Here is an 18,546-nt window from a genome sequence, read left to right on the forward strand (position 1 = left end):
GAAGGAATAAACAAAAGTTTAAATAATAGTGTTTTAATTGAATTATAATTTAGCAAATCACCATTAAATACAGATACAACTTGTAATGTTTTAGAAGCAAGCCACTGTGATCTGGGCAGAAGGAGTTAAACCTGCCACTAATGGCAATAAATTAAGAATTTTTCAAACTCTTTGCAACTTACAAATTACAAGTATTTAAATATTACAGGGAGTCGCCACAAACACGGCTGAATGCATCTGACACCAGGAATGGCAGTAAATAAGGTTTTAAGGCTTACTGCTAAAATACAAATACCGAATTAGAATTTTAAGGCAAATGACCACAATCTCGGCTGAAGGTCTTACACTCTAGGAACTGCAATAATATAAAAAATTTTGAAACCTGCTGTAAAACAGCAAATATAATAGCAAAAGTTAATTTAAAAACAAGCAACTGATCCAGACGGAGCTGCAGGATTTGACCTCTGAGAAGGTCTGGCAACAAATACTTTCGCGAGCGATGAGATAGGCAGCCAAGAACAAAATGGTAGCTCAGACTAGTGGCTGTCTAACGAATGACTAATGATAATCTTGCTGAAGCTACCTGCGTCCGATAAACCAAATGCAACGATGTAACACTACACCTAAGACGCAAATGGCGGTGTGCACTACGTCCACAGAATAATGTGTTTAGAGCTCTCGGAACGAGAATGGAATCACTACCACAAGAGTAGAAGAATCACCAACCTGCCTACAATCAAGAAAGCTGAAAAACTACACTCCTTACCGTACAGCAGCAGCAGCAGCAGGGCGAGGAATAGCACACTGCCATTACATACACTAATCCCCCCCCCCCTCCCCCAGGCAGGTAAAAGGGGAGTTAGCGGTCACCAGGCAAGAAAAATTACCTTTGGTTGAACTTAACAAATTGTATCAAGCTTGACGCAGTAAACAGTAATAAGAAGTCGAGGAAAGCTAATCAGATCCGCCATCCCCAAGCACTCCACTCGCTGCTCTTGACCTCGGCGACACTACGAGCAGCAACACGAACACAAGTCGCTGGAGAATCGCGAGATATCACAATGGTGGAGGTATCTCTACTTGGATTCAAATGCACTCATCTTGAAGTTTGCTGGGTCCGGTTTACGAAGAAGTCGTGAACCCCCGTCACCACAGCCCTTCCATCTGGCAATTCATGCATGCCGCCAGCGGTCCCAGCGTTTTCTGGCACTGCATGGACCTGGCTCCTCCTGAGTCCCCAACCGAACTGGCACACTCACACGACCCTGAAAAACAACAACGTCGCCCCAAAGATAGGGCAACAGTACTACATATCGATAACCACCTCTGCTGCCACTAGCGGACAAGCAACGCTTGCGAGACCGTGTGGTGCTAGTCTACACGAGAAGAAGACAAACAACCGCAACCATGCCAACCAAACGATACCATTTGGCCTGCAACAGAGGGCAGAAACCTACAAACAGCACGACCTTAGGGGTGAACCCCGCAAGAATTATGTCTTGAATCCCCCGTAAGTTCGAAAGGGGGGAATTATCAGGGTAAGCGAACATCAAGGAAACCGGAATAGCTTTCTAAGCCTCATGGCTGGGGGTGTTGAAGGCAAAGCTAAGCCAAGGCAGACTAGAATCCCACTTACTGGGAGACTCCTGATAAACGATAATCAGCGCGGAATTAAGGTTACGATTGCCCCTTTCTGCAAATGACCCCTGCGGATAATACGGAGTGGCAGTTACAAAATTAACGCCGCTTTGAAACGGGATGCCTTGAAGGGAGCCGAAAGTAAGGCCGGCGCATTATCACTAACGATTTGCTTAGGAGGTCCCAAAACACTAAGTACGTTACTTAAATGCGCAGTGGTTGTGGCAGCAGTCACATGTCGACTGGGAAGAAGCCGGGTAAACCTCGAAAACGCGTCAGTAATAACTAATACATACCGATGGCCTCTTCTGGAGCGAGGTAAGGGTCCCACATAATCGATATAGAGTTTGTCCATCGACCAAGATTCACGCTCAGAACTAAGGAACCCCTGTTGAAGAGCGTTATTCGGTTTGGCCACCCAACACAACTGACTGCGACAATCCATTTCTCTAACGTCTCGGACAGCTAAGTCAGATGCTCCATAATCTTCTGTAAGGTCTTGTAGGTTCCTAAATGCCCGCCAATCAAGGAGTTGCGAAAATAATGGAAAACAGGGTGTGCCTGGTAGACAGATCTTAATCTTCTTGGTATGTGCCACCCTTTTACACAAAATGCCTTTCCTGATAATGTATTCATCCAAACGCTCCCCCACTGAAAGCCGTTTCTCAATGGGTCCCCAAGTGGGGTCCTGATCCTCAGGGGGTCAGCAATGTCACTAAACAAATGAGGAATACCGTCTAACACAACACAACTAAGATTGCCTTCCGAAGCTACTTGGGCGCCCTCACTAGATGGTTATTCAGTAAACATACGGTTGTCAGGGAGCACATTCTCAGTGCCTGTAATGTGCTTAACCTCTAACTGAAACGCCGAATTACGTACCACCCAACTCGCGATACGGCCGGTTTTGCGCGGCCTGACTAGCACCCAGCTTCATGCTTGATTGCCGATCTCTAGCTGAAAGACTCTATGTTCGAGATAAAACCTGTACTTATCCAGCGCGAACAAGACGGCCAATGCCTCACATTCGTAAATAGAACATTTAAGCTCGGTGACGGTTAACCGACGAGAAGCGTATGCTAATGGCTGCCTTTGACCCTCGAACTCCTGGAGGAAGACTGCCAAATTTCTCGCATTAGATGTGTCGGTTTGGACAAATAGTTTGTTATCAAAATCAGGCACTCCGAGAAACGGAGGATTTGCTATAGCCGCCTTAATGTAGTCAAACCCGGTCTCTTGAGCAGGTCCCTACTCAAAACGCACCTCTTTTCAGCGCAGTTCATTTAAAGGAGTCACCAGATGAGCAACGTTAGGGACAAAACACCTCAAATAAGTCGCCATCCCTATGAACTTGGCAATCCCTCGTTTATCAGTGGGCAGCGGAAGGGCTATCAAGGCCTTAGTCCGCTCCTGATCAATGCGAATACTCTCGCCTGATACTAGCTGTCTTAAGAAGGATACCTGCTGCCTGGCTAATGTCACCTTATTGGGTTTAACAATCAAACTGGTCTCCTGCAACCTAGTAAAAACTTGCTGGATATGTTGCAAATGCTCTTGAAACGAACGACTATAAATTATCAAATCGTCCAGGTAATTGTAAACACAGACTAATTCCAAGCCTCCAAGAATATGAACAACAACGATTAAGGACGGCTGCGCCACTAGCCAAACCAAAGGGGACCCTATTAAACTCAAACAGATTCCAATCAGTACAAAATGGTGTAACGTGTTCACATTCTTCGGCTAAGGGAATTTGATAATAGCTTTGATTCAGATCAAGCCCAGTAAAAGAATTAGCCCCGGCAAACCAAGTAAAAGAGTTATGAAGATCAGGTACAGGAACCGATATGAGGAAAACTTTCTTATTTAGGTGACGATAATCAACAACAGGCCGGAAGTTCCGTCCCTGATCCTTAGGGACAAGAAATGTAGGGGAGGCATAAGCAGATGTAGAAGGCCTAATAACTCCCCGCTCAAGCATTTTAGAGATATTTCTCCTTAGTATCTTCATCTTAGGCTGTGAGAGACGATATGGGGACTGCCTGACTGGAATATGGTCAGACAGACGAATATGGCACTCAAGAACATTAGTAACCCCCAGTCTATCAAAGAGAAGCTCTGGGAACCTCTCCATCAAACCTCCTAGTTTAGAGGTCTTCTGCGAAGAAAGATGGGTGAGATCCAATTCACTAACCTTACCATCAACAGCCAGCATTCCCGCATCTGGATGCACACTCACAGAACCCAAATTTCTGACCGCGAACTTATAGAAAATGTTGTACCTTGGATAAGACCAGTTTTACTGATAAATTCACATCCCACAACTAAATCGACCGGCAGCTCCTTAATCAAGGCCAAAGACATGGGCCACAAGAAATCCCCTACCAGACCCAACTATACAGAGGCAACACTTGCCCGTTGGAAACCCGACATCTTTGCACCAAAGAAGCGACTGGCCTAAGTCTTGCAAGATGACCAAATTTAAGAAACCATTCCAAACTCAACAATGAATAGGAGCTACCAGAAATCCAAAAGGACACAAATAGGTTCGCCACCTACTTGAGAACAAATATAAGGCAGTGGGAGTGACGATCGAGCAGTGACAGGGGCACATCAGGGTTTAATGGCTCGACCCTGGGGTCGCTCCTCAGCCGGGCGTCGGTTATTGACTGTGGATGTCTGTGGCTGAACGCAAGTAAGAACTAAATGCCCTGTTCGAACGCACCTGAAACAACGCCGTGATTCCCCTTTAGCAGACTCAGCTGATGTTGGTAATCCGGATTTCCCCTTGGTGACGCCAACGGGCTGAATTTTAACTTCACAGTGTCTATAGTCCGATAGCGGTCATGCGGATATCGCTACGATGGCAGCACGAAGGTCTTCCCAAGTCGAGTGACGACATGAAAAACAAAATGTTACTTATCCCCCCCCCTCGCATTCCCCTCAGGACAACTGAAACTAACTCCTGTTCTGGCAAGTCGACTAACAAGGCCAATCAGGCCATCCTAACTCTTTCCACGTATTGATGCAACTCCTCCCTATCTAGCTGCATCTTCCAAATATAGCGACACTCGAGCTGTTTACAAACTCCCATGCTTAATCTTTCGCTGATCAAAAGCTCCCTCAACTGCTGCTAGCTGGCACACCGCCCAGAAGGTAACAAATCCTGCTCTGCCGACCTCTTCCCATCCAGGTCTGAACATGTGACGTAAAACTGCAATTTATTAACCAAGGATCCTTATTCATCGGTTGGTTCCTTATCACGGTCCTCTAAAAAGCGGATGTTGTCCTGAAGACTCATAACAGCTTTAAACAAAATCTGAATGGCTGCCTTTGCCTCAACTACAACATCCGGCGTGACGTCAACCGGCTGAATAACGGTAGCACGCAAGCGGGCTGCTAAGTCCAGAACACTACACTCAATAGGCTGGCGTCTTATCTCCAGCTCGTAACTGAGGTGGTATTTCTTCATTAGGCCAATATCGGGGAACTGCCTGACCGCAATTACTGAGTTGGTCATTTCAAACAGAACACAACACCAAACACAGAAATCGTACAACACTAACAGACTTTAAAAAATCAAAACAACAGTAAATTAAATGGCCATATTACAAACGTAACGACACTCAGCTACCAGTTGATACCTGGTGGTAGTCAAGAGAAGGCAGCATTCGGTTGCGATTGTGGATGGGGCCGTGTATGCGAATGGGGGAGAGTGGGGTTATTGTTCCTTCTGAGTTTGGTTATTGTACCCACTCACCTCGTAAATCCAATCGTCATTCGCTTCTTCACTTGCAGTCTAGGAACAGCAGCTTGAGTATTGCTGTAATAAACGATAACTAACAAGGGGAACAAAGGAGTACCAATCACGAAAATTCGAGTTTTAGCCTAGTATAATCCATTGATGAATTCTTCAGCACTTGCGCTACACAGGGCTGCACTGTTACACTCTTCACAAAATAACAAATATGTTGATACACTGATACATACAGTAGTAGTAGTAGTGTTTACACCACAATACATTATCCAACACTGCAATCCAGATGCGGCGTTCGTGGCAATATAGGTAATCCGAGTTTCATTTACCGGCGCGGATCAGATGCTCGCAGGCATCTAATCATATTCTCGCGATTGTTCTCGTGGTTTATGACTTCTCGAACGGCAGATTACGTCTCGTGAGGTACACGAATGATTACACAGCATCAAACACCTTTATGGTCACAAAATTTACTTGTTCTCTTAGCCTGATTCCTTAAAATCTTCTCGCCACACACATGGTGAAACACCACCACGTGACTCTCTCAGGCCATGAAACAAACAGTAAGCGCCCCATGACATTTCAGCCTACTTACATCTTAAGGTAAAGTTAAAGGGGAGACAGCTGTGGCCACCCTCACATGAATATGACATACAAACTTTTGACATAATTTTATGAGACCTAATCAGCAAAGACTTATCCTTTAATCAAAGTGGTGTGTCAATATGGGGTAAATAATGATTAAGAGAACAATTATAATAACAAAGAAAATCACATTACAACCTAAGGTAATACCTTAGACCTCATATAACTTTAACAACTTACACTACATTTTGTGATTCCATCACAGTAAAATTCTGTTTACATTACTCACTCCTATAGCAGGGCTTTATATTCTCCAAATGATGTTTTCCTTCATGTTTGCTAGAACACAATACTTCCAGTCCCACTGTATTCGGTCCTTCAATGCCAATTATTTTATATTGTCCCTTATATTCTAAGTTGAATTTTTTTATTTCATCTGTTATCTTACTCGATTTTTATGTGTCTTAATCAACACCAAATCACCCACTTTTTATGAGATTGGGTGAACAATTCAATCATGATACTGTTTCCTTTGATTTGCCTTCGCTTCTAGAGTCTGAATTGCTAATTGTATTTTATCATCCAAGGTCATAGTGGTCTTGGTGACATCCTTAATGAGTTCAGTAAATACCGACTCTGGTTCCTGGTTTACCAACAGCTCACAAGGTGTAAAACCTGTGGACATATGAGGCATGATGTTAAGTACATCCTCAATGTCTTTCAAATAGTCCCTCCAGCGGCTATGCTTGTGATGACAGTAGATTTTGCACATACGATTAATCTTCTTCATCACCTGTGCTACTGGATTCGAGGCCAGTCTATATTTTGCTATTAACACTTGTTCAATGTCATTTTGACGTAGCAGTTGCTTCCACTATTTGGAGATAAATTGTGGACCATTGTCTGTAAGTATCCTCTTTGGTTTACAAACATTTATAAAACAGTCATCAACTATCTTCTTCACCATCATCTTGCTAACAGCTCTTTTCACTGGGTAAAATTTTACATATTTTGATCCTATATTCAATACCACCATAATCTGAGTGAAATTTCCTTGCGACTTTGGCAAAGGGCCGAGGAGATCAATTGCAACTATATCCCCGATTCCATTTGGAATGATTGGATGCATAGGGCATTGATGTCTGATTGTTGTAGTCTTTGCCCTTTGGCAGGCGTCACAAGTTCATAATAACCTCCGTACCTTTTTGCTCATGCCAAAGAATAGACACTCTCTTCTTAATTTCTCACTGCATTTGTCGCCCCAAAGTGTGCATTACTGTAGTGGGTGTACCAAATCAACCGCTCTATAGCGTGTTCTGGAATACAGACTCTCCATTCTTGTTTTGTTTCTTCAGTTCGTCTATATAAGACATTATTATGAATCAGGTAGTATTTACGAAGTTTCTCTTGACCTGCACAACCATACCTAGTCTTAACTAGCTTCAGTACTGGATCCATGTTCTGCTCATGCCGTATATTCTTAATAAAATTCTTCACATAAGTCTCATGTGGAACACCTTTCATAAGACTAACACGCAATTTATTTTCTTGTTGTCCATTTACATTAATGTCTTCCATACCAGGTGGCATTCTCGACAAGGCATCTGGTACAATGTTTTGGTTCCCTGCTCTGTAGATAATATCAAATTGATACTCTCGAAGTGCAATAGCCCATCTTGTTAATCTCCCATGATATAATTTACTTTCAGCCAGGAAGGAAAGTGCCTTATGGTCTGTTATCACCTTTGTCACTCTACCTGCTAGATAATACCGAAATTTACTGAATCCCCAAAGAATTGCTAATGCTTCACTTTCCATAATTGTATACTGGCGCTCCCACTTCGTCAGTGCACGGCTTGCGAAAGCTATTGTCCTTATTCCTCCTTCAATGTTGACGTCAATTTGATATAGATGCATGCCAAGTCCATAGTCTGATGCATCACAAGCAATGTAAAAGTCCTGTTCTTAGTCTGGGTATGACAATATTTGTGGATTACACAGATGCCTGTTGATATCCTCAAAATCTCTCTGACAGTCTTCAGTCCATTGCCATAGTGTTTTAGCTTTCAGAAGATTCAGCAAGTGACGACTATTTAATGACTGATCACTCACAAATTTTCTATACAATACAGCCATTCCAAGGAATCCCCTCAATCTTTTCTTGCACCGAGGCACAGAAAAAGCCTTTATATCATGCAACTTTGCCTCATCTGGTTCAATCCCTTGTTCACTAATTATGTGTCTCAAGAAATGAATCATGCCCTTTCCTAATTCTGATTTATCTATGTTCACATTTACACCAGCACACTCAAATGCAGTCAAGACACCATCCATGGTCTGCACATGCTCTTCCCACGTCGTTGTAGCGATGAGAATGTCATCTATATAACATGTACCTTTTTTGAGAAGCTCCTCTCCTTACACCCTGTCTAATGATCGAATGGAAGCTGTTGTAGAAATATTGAGCCCAAAAGGCAGAACACAGTATTGATAGCTTTTTCCTTCATATAGGAACGCTGTATATTGTCTTGAGTCCTTATGCAGTGGAATCTGCCAATATCCAGATTTCAGATCAATGCTGCTGAATAGTTTTGCCCCATGAAAATTTTGAAGCAACTCCTCCAGACTCTGAGGCTGTCTCTCCGTGACAGTATGATTTTATTCACTGGTCTAGCATCTAGCACAATTTTGACATTCCCAATTTTCTTCTTCATAACAAATAAGGGATTATTATACTGGCTTGATGAACGTTCAGTAATTCCCATTTTCAACATTTTGCTAATCTCCTCATTGATAGCTTCACGTTTGGCTTGTGGAATAGCATATGGCCTTGCAAAGAAGGGTTCATGCTACTTCACCTCTAACTTACATTCTGCTGCCTTGATTACTCCAGGTTCATCTGCAAAAACCTGACTGTGTCTCCTCAAAATATCTGCAAGAGCTTTCATTTCCTTATGCCCATCCTGTTGTAATAAGGCTAACTTCTTCCTAAGCGCTTTCTCAGAGTCTTCTAGTCTAATTTGATGTTCCCATCTCCACTGCCGTTTATTCAAGTCTGCAGTGTCACCTTTGTACACATGTTGTGGTACAGCTTCTGACTCCATGCCAATTTGAATCTTAGCCAATCCTATTTCTTCACATGCCTTCATGACACCCTTGAACGCAATAACCTCCTCTTGTTCTTTATTAACTATCCTCGCATTCGCATTTCTAAAATCTAAGTACGCTTGCTGGTTTGCTTACCGCTCTACACCAAATATCAAAGGCAATGCCTGTCCAGGTATATCCAGTGTTGAAACATCGTAAGTTCTCCCCTGAAACGTTACTGTAATCAGGATTTGCTCTTTTACATTTTTACCTTTTGTACCAATAGCACCCACAATGGTCACACCATTTACAGGCAAATTCAGTATTTCTCTACCTTGTTCTAACCATGCTGTATACAATCTTTGTGACACTACATTAACTGGACTTCCTGAATCTCGAAGGATGTCACATTTTACATTGAAAATTTCTCCTTCTATTATTGGTTGCACAGCTTCCTCCAGAAGATCAGCATCTTCCTTTACCAAGTCATTTAGGACTTCATCGCTTTGCTCCAATTTTTGTATGGTTAGCACTCTCAACTCTCTACGTCTATCAGCCACGAAATCCTCTTCAAGTGTTACTGCACATTGCCTGTAAAACCCTCTATCACGTGGCTTTCCCTTCCTTGTACTCCTTACATGCTTATCCAAAGCTGCACATTTGCACAACTTTTTGTAAGTCTCTTTTCGCTCTGATAACTCTCATCCCCTTCTTGGCATAATAGCAACATTGTCATTGGAGATCTAATATCAGAATGCTTTTTCACACCTTCACTCCTATTAGTATAGTCTGTGTTCCCATCACCTGTGACCTCATACACACTACAATCCTTATAATCTTCTAAGAGATGTACACATTCACCATCTTCACACCAACCATCCCTCCCTTCTTCTGCCACATATCCGCTAATGTGACTGGGTTGACAGTCTTTCATGGTACCAGAACAATTTTCATTGGCTACGCACAACCCTTTTGCAGTGCTATCTTCCTCATAACTGACCATTTCATCAAAATCCTCATGCATATTCTCTTGTGCACATTTTCCTCTATCTCTTCTCGTCTTTCTAGCGTCATACTCTTCCTCCCTATGTACCTATCCATTATACATTTCAACAAACTCCACCATGCATGATTCTCTACCCGTTAACCCATCATTACTTAGAACATCTTCTCCCTTTAACTGTTGCAGATCCTTTCCTTGGCATTTAGTCTCCTCTGCTTCTCTATTTTGAGTATTAGTGACCTGTACATAATTTACATGAGCCATCCTGCATATCCATTCACTATCTGTTACATTATCTGCCATTTTTCGTTGACGTTTAATTAACTGCTCCATTACATCCTCTTCACATTTAACTCCAGTTCTCCTTACTCTATCACTCTCCATTATATTGTTCTGAACTACTGTCTGAGGCTGTGGTCCTGGTTTTGGGATTCCTACCCAGACCTCCTCAGGAATCACACTTACTTTTCGGCTCCTCGTGGTTCATGATTTTGTTCTGGCTCAGTCTGTTCACTGAACCCTGTTCTCTGATACCTATCATTGTAGAATGCAGCACCACACCTCTACCTCTGTAGTCACTACGTCTTCCTCTGAATCCATGCCCATGTGATCCTTGATAGTTATTGTACCATCGTTGATCTTCATGTCTTCCGTCATTTACTGGTCTGTCCCTGTTCGCTCCATTATGAATTCTCTGCAGTCTTTATTCAGATTCCACCTCATGATTTCTTTCATTCAAGTAGTCTAGTTGTCCCAGTGCTAGCTTAATTGCATCTAAATCATCCCTTGATACAGCCAGTAGCTTCTCCTGTGTTGTTGTTGGCATCTTACTAATGATCAACGACACTAATGCCTTCTTGCTTATTGGTTCATCTAGGTACGTGTTTCTATCATATACTTTTTGAAAAATCTTCTTTAAACGTGTATCACGTTCATAACTATACCTTCTGTGCTGATAGAGTTCATTCCGAACCTCATTCTGTTTCCTTGCTGTCCAATATTCATTGAGGAATGCCTTCCTAAGACTTTCATATGTCTCACATACTCGTCCAACTCTTAATCCCCATGTGCCTGCTTCTGCTTCCATATATGACACCACAAATCTAATATTTCCCACAGTACTGGTAATACATCCTCAAACTGATCCAGAAGTCACGTGGATACCAATTCCCATTAGGACTGAATTTTTTTAAAGTCTCCATAACATTTTGCACCCCTACAAAATTGTTGTTAGTTACAACACTATCACATAATAGCGCCCTAACCTTGGCTTCATCCTGTTCCCCTACCTCTTGCTTCATGGTTCCTATGTCAGCACTCACAATATTTACTCGCTTCACACATTGCTTTTGTTCCAACTCCAACTGTGAAACGCTTTCATCCAGCTTTTTCACATAGTTCATCTGCTTGTTTGCCTTCTTCTTAACATCAGTCATCTGATTAGTAATCTTCTTACGCAATTGCTCCGTTTATTCCATTTGTATTTTGGCACTTACCGATTCTGCTCCATCCACCCTCTGCATTCCTCCTATGTCTTACATATTTCATCTCTAAGTTCATCTGTCAATTGATTCAGCTTTTCATCTTGCTTCTGGAGTTTATCATCAAACCCTTTCAATTCTGCATTGAAATTTACTTGGACCCTGTTGATCTCCTCTACCAGGGACCTCTGAGTTTTATTACTCTGTTCCATCTCTTTCTTAATCTGCTCATTGGATGCCTTAAGTTGCTTAATCTGCTCCTTAGTTTCTTTATTAGATGCCTCAATTTTCTTACCAGGCACCAAAACCTCTTGTAATAGGCCATACAAGTTTAAATTTTGATCATGTTGTCCTTGTTTGGCTGCATTCGTATTTGAAAACAGATCTGCACTACAATTCCCTACAGCATCTACCATGGTAGCATCGGCAAAACTACGATCAAGTGATGCCTCATTATTTGATACCTCATTTTCACTACACAGTGATGCTGGTAAACCAGAGTCATTTAACACCCCATCATTTACCACTTTCATCTTTACCTTCTCTACATCGACTTCCCCAGGTTCAGAATTAAATGACATCATGGTATCAGAATCATTTGACATGCCATTGTCACCTATTTTCAGCTTTACCCCCTTTACATTATCCTTCAGATGTACCTCATTAAACGACCTTGCGATAAAGTCCATACTGACATCTATTTCCCTTGTTACTTCTATAAAACAAATTGGTACCTTTCATAACTAATGTATCTGACAGAGCCTATTCGATCATATGACAACACAACTCAATAGCATCTATGTTGGCAATGCTGAAACTTAACGCCATCTTCCTTAACAGATAGTAAATGGACAGTAGCAGCGTAAATAGTCCTTGAAACGTTAATATGTTAAGCAATCAAATTCAGATCTATTTGGGCGTGACCACAGCTATAAATAATCTTGATTATGGGAAATAAACGATTTACATGTAACAATTCAGTCGAATTCAATCATATCCTTATTACTGGTACGCTACTGTTGTTAGATTCGTCACGTAAGCATCGCGACACTTACGCCTTCTGTATTGTGTGTCTGCCGCGTGTCGCTGTAGTGCTGTCAGCGCTGCTACTAATCCGCGCGGCCAAGATGATGCGAAGTAATGCGGCGCGCGACGCTCCGATGTCTCGATCTCCACGCCTCAGTGCTGTCAGCGCTGCTGCAGGTTGTGACAATCCGTTGTCTCTGCGTCAACTCTTCCGTAGCGCCGCATCACGAACGATGATTGAATTACACACCTTCCGTTATTTGCATCAGTGGTGGAGTTACAACACGGCCCACGTTGCTCTCCTGTCTTGACATCAGCTCTGCAGTGGCGCCGCAGTACGACCGATAACTGAACGGATGCACCATCACTTGTCAACATCCAGCTTCAGTCGATGGGTTGGAACATAGTACGGTTCACGACGCTCAGTTGTTCACACGTCAGCTCACCGTGATAATGTTGTATGTAGTATTACCAACTGCCACGAATGTCACTTATTCGACTACTGTTAGTAAGTTCATTGCTACTTCTCTGACCTCACGTTCTTTGCAACGCACTGTCGTAATGCTATGATGGTATCACTGCGGAATCCCATTGTTGTTCGTCACACACAAATGCACGTATGACATCACTACTAATTGAATACTAAATTAATTTTTTGTTATTGCGATCGGCACACCTATCCGAAGATTGCAAGTCCGAAAACGCGTTCGCCATGTAAGCGAATGGGGAGGGTGGCGTTTTTGTTCCTTCTGAGTTTGCTAATTGTAGCCATTCACCTCGTAAATCCAATCGTCATTCGCTTCTTCACTTGCAGTCTAGCAACAGCAGCTTGAGTATTGCTGTAATAAAATATAACTAACAAGGGGAACAAAGGAGTGCCAATCACCAAAGTTCAAGTTTCAGCCTAGTATAATCCATTGATAAATTCTTCAATACTTGGCTATATACGGCTGGACTGTTACACTCTTCACAAAATAACAAATATGTTGATACACTGATACATACAATAGTAGTAGTAGTAGTGTGTACACCACAATACATTATCCAACACTGCAATCCAGATGCGGCGTTCGTGGCAATATAGGTAATCCATGTTTCATTTAGCGGCGCGGGTGAGATGCTCGCAGGCACCTAATAATGTTCTCGCAATTGTTCTCGTGGTTTATGACTTCGCGAATAGCGGATTACGTCTCGTGACATACACAAATGATTACACAGCATCAAACACCTTTATAGTCACAAAATTTACTTGTTCTCTTAGCCACACACATGGTTAAACACAACCACGTGACTCTCTCCCTCGTTCTGGCGCGGAAATACAAAAGAAGCCACCATTGCGATGTTATCATAATCGATATCAGCGCTACTCGATAGATGCTTACAGCCATAATCAGTAACTATTGGTTGCCTTTTTACGATTACACACAATTTATTTCAAGCCAGTAATTTCCGACTCAAGAATAAATATATAAACACCACACGTTGTTAATGAAGGCATAAACAAAAGTGTAAGCAATACACTTTTCAGTGAGTTACAATTTAGCAAATCACTATTATATACAGATTCTATATATAATGTTTTAAACGCAAGCCACTGTGACCTGGGCAGAAGGCCTTACACGCCAGGAATGGAAATAAATTAAGAATTTTTCAAACTCGTTGCAGCTTACAAATTACAAGTATTTAAATATTACAAGAAAGTCGCCACAGACGCAGCAGAATGCATCTGACACCAGGAATTGCAGTAAACAAGGTTTGAAGGCTTACTGCTAAAATACAAATACCGAATTAGAATTTTACGGCAAATGACCTCAATCTCGGCTGAAGGCCTTACACTCTAGGAACTGCAATAATATAAAAAATTTTGAATCCTACTATAAAACAGCAAATACAATAACAAAAGTTAATTAAAAAACAAGCAACTGAACCAGACGGAGCTCCAGGAATCGACCTCTGAGAAGGTCTGGCAGCAAATACTTTCGCGAGTGTAAGACAGGCAGCCAAAAGCCATATGGGAACTCAGACTAGTGGCAGTCTAACGAAAGACTAATGATAATCTTGCTGAAGCTACCTGCGTCCGATAAACCAAATGCAACGATGGAACACTACGCCCAGGCCGCAAATGGCGGTTTGCACTATGTCCACCGAATAATGTGTTTAGAGCTCCCGGAACGAGAATGGAATCACTACCACCAGAGTAGAAGAATCACCAACCGGCCTACAATCAAGAAAGCTGTAAAAACTACACGCATTACCAGACAGCAACGCCAAGGCGAGGAGACGCACATTGCCGTTACATACACTAATCCCCATGGCAGGTAACAGGGGCGTTAGCGGTCAAGAAGCAAGAAAAATTACCGATAGTTGAAGTTGACATATTGTAACAAGTTGAACGCAGTAAATGTTAATAAGAAGCCGAGAAAAGGTAATCAGATCCGCCTTCGCCAAGCACTCCACACTCTCCTCTTCGCCTTGGCGTCACTACGAGCAGCAACACGAACCCAAGTCGCTGGTGAATCGCGAGATATCACAATGGTGGAGGTTCCTCTACTTGGGTTCAAATGCACTCGTCTTAAAGCTTGCTGGATCCGGCTTACGACGAGGTTGTGCGCCCTCATGACCACAGCCCTTTCATCCGGCTGTCCATGCGTACCGCCAGCGGTGCCTGCATATTCTGGCCCTGCGCGGACCTGCTCCTCCTGTGTCCCCAACTGAACTGGCACACTCACACGACCCAGAAAAGCAACGACGTCGCCCCAAAGACTGGGCAACAGTACTAAATATCGATAACCGTCACTGCTGCCATTATCGGACAAGCAACGCTAGCAAAACCGAGTGGTGCAAGTCAACACGAGAAGACGACATCAACTGCAACCACTCCAGCGAAACGATACCGTCTGGCCTTCAATAGAATGCAAATACCTACAAACAGCACCAACACGAGCCACAGCATGGTTCATTTACCTAATTCATGTGACATCCAGCTCCAAAAATTATATAATTGTCAATAATTCCACTACCCAAATATTATCAACCATACATCCATCCTTATACATTTCCATGAGTTAAATCAGACTAAGAGCAGCCGACCAGTTGCAAAGGATAAAGTAATCTTTACCTAGGTTTCAATAGATATAAATCTATCTTCTTCAGAAGACGGCAGTATTATAACATGAAGTGATATGTCCTTATCGTTTAGGCAAACATCTGCATAGTTACATTAATCATATAAAATATAGCCCTGAAAACAGGGTTTGTCAGACAAATAAAATAGGTACATAGAAGTACTTCTATGATTTACGTGGAACCGTTGCTGTAGCGCAGCTATGTTTAAAGTACTGATTTCCATGAGTATTTTCTTATAAACACATCATTTCATCTCCCTCTACAATGCATGTCCTACCAACACAGAGTCTTCACTAAGAACATCATGTCCATACACTTCGCTATCCACTTGCTAATTCTAATCCATTCAACCATAAAATCTATGGCCGAGAGCGAATCGCTGTCAGTGATATTAAAATCGTCTATAGCGCTGCTAACATGAAAACCGGTTACTTACATAGCTCTCTTCCTACCCACAAAAAATCTTACAGAGTGTTATGGTGAGTGACGAAGTTGTTAAATTTTTTATATTAACAATATCAGTAGAGCAGATGCACACAAACGTTAAGTAATATGCAGTTCGTGGATAAAGTAAAAAATCTGCTCATAGTCCTAATAATTCATCTGATGAGAAGTGTACGCTAGTTTTATATGCAATGATTGAGCCGTATATGAAAATGCACAAGTTACCAGGGATAACCATGCAGTGTTGAAGAAGTAGTGTTGTCCTCCATACAGAAACACTGTGATTTCTCTTGACATGAAGATTTCAGTTGGTATCGTAAGATAGGTAAGGGGCCACAGCAGAGCAGACCCACTGTAGTGACAATTTAAGCCTTGAAGAATTTTGGTACTTTTGGTGGGTCACGACAGAGCACACCCACTACAGTCTTAGTAGAGATTATGATAGTAATCGCCCACTAAAGGTACAGACCCCCTGTAGTCCTTGTAGAGATAGCCAGCAGCCATCCGTTGCGACACTGTGGGTGACCATTCACAATTCGAGGGTCTTGAGGATAATGTAGTAAGTCCATAAACCACCATTGTGTAGTCAGAAATGATGTATTTTACCGTCCCCAAGCCACCACTTGGGCATTCACTATTAATTTTTTTGCAACGTCCCTACAACCAGCAACGCTTTTAACCAGTTCCTTTCTGAATTATCAACACAGATGCAAGCACTAAGACAGTCATATAATCTCTGAGATTTGATACATGCAGTATGAGCAACAGCCAAATGTGTGCAGTAAAAGAATCCCTACTATTTACTTAACTTGGAGAACTAATGTCTATACAATTACAATTTTACAGCATAATAATACAGTTACAAATGTAAAGAATACATCATTATAGTAAAGAACATGGTAAAACAAATAACATATGTAGTAATACATGCTTTACAAAAAGAAGAAAAATAATCATATATGCATGAGTATTACAGAAATAATGTCATAAGTAAATAAATGAAAAATGAGAATACCAGTAAAAAAATTAACTTTTCCATGAATATCAAAAGAAACATAATAGAATAAATAAAGTCTGGACATCTTACTACAGAAGAGAACATGATACAAAAACAGAGATTAGGTTTGAGGATAACAGTATTTCTCTTCATAGTGAATGCAGCCTAGTAATATAAGGAGAAAAAATTCTACAAATTAATCTTATCAAGTAAACACAAAGAGATAGGAAGAACACAGAGACACAAGGGTACACATAAACGTATTGGAATAACACAAACGAAAGGACCGGATCTGTTTTCAAATGGGAATGTGTGAAAGTATAAGTGTAACATTGATTTGCTGTACTTGTGGTGTGCCTTTTATACATAATATACGTAATGCTTATAACTTCTTTACTTTCAACCGAAACTACTTCATATCCAACCAAAACTTCATTTTATTCTCGCAAACATCTCTTACTTCAACATTTGTCTCCACAAAAATCCTACCTAAGGATGCTATCTGTATTTATACTTTCAACCTGTGCTTATACTTCCATATTTTTCTACCTCATCATTCGTTTCCAGAAAGAGCCTACCTAAAGTGGTAGTCACTGTACCCTGCTTATTTCTGTTCATTTCCTCTTTCAGAATAATTGTTCATCATCATACAATACTCTTTGGCTGGAACCTTTCCTTATAGTTTCTCAGTGCATTTCTTCCCAACTCATCACAGCTCATTTTCTTATATAACGTACCCCACACCCCTCAAGGTACATTAAATCTGCTGAGTTCAGAAAATAAACTAGATAACGAGGTAATGCAACAGAAAAAAAGAATTAACAGAAACAACAATGCCAAACTGCAAATTACAAAGCAAGCTGCAGCATATTTAAATTAGCAAAGAAAATGCAACATTACAGCTTATATAAGGCAATATGCAGGAAAAATAAATCAGTGGTAAAACGGGCTTAGCACAGTAATGCATAAAGGAAGGCATGATAAAAATCTCCTTCACCATGACAGTCACGAATAACCGATCGCATTCTTACAGTTGGATCATTTTCTAAATAGCCACACATAAATTCTTGTCTACCCTCTAAAGACCAATCAGGAGTAAAACAATGAGAAAATTGATGAAGCCAAACTTGTGGATGTATGTCTTTGTAAAAATTATATTTATGCGTTGTGATGAAGAGCTTATAGTCAAAGTCATTGCGTTGTCGAAACGCAAATCCGTTATTGTTACGTCGTGTCGTCGGTTCCATCTCAAGGCTCGATGCACTCTATGCCAGTAGCCTGTTTGTATGTGGGCAGCGCAATAAACTGTGTTAATATCGCTGACACCGCTCTGTGTCCTCGGCAAGAGATTCTGTGGTTGGATGGACAAGAACTTTGTTAATTGGCTAAACTCATTTCAGTC

The sequence above is a fragment of the Schistocerca serialis genome, chromosome 4, assembly GCF_023864345.2.
Source record: "Schistocerca serialis cubense isolate TAMUIC-IGC-003099 chromosome 4, iqSchSeri2.2, whole genome shotgun sequence".
NCBI lineage: Eukaryota > Metazoa > Arthropoda > Insecta > Orthoptera > Acrididae > Schistocerca > Schistocerca serialis.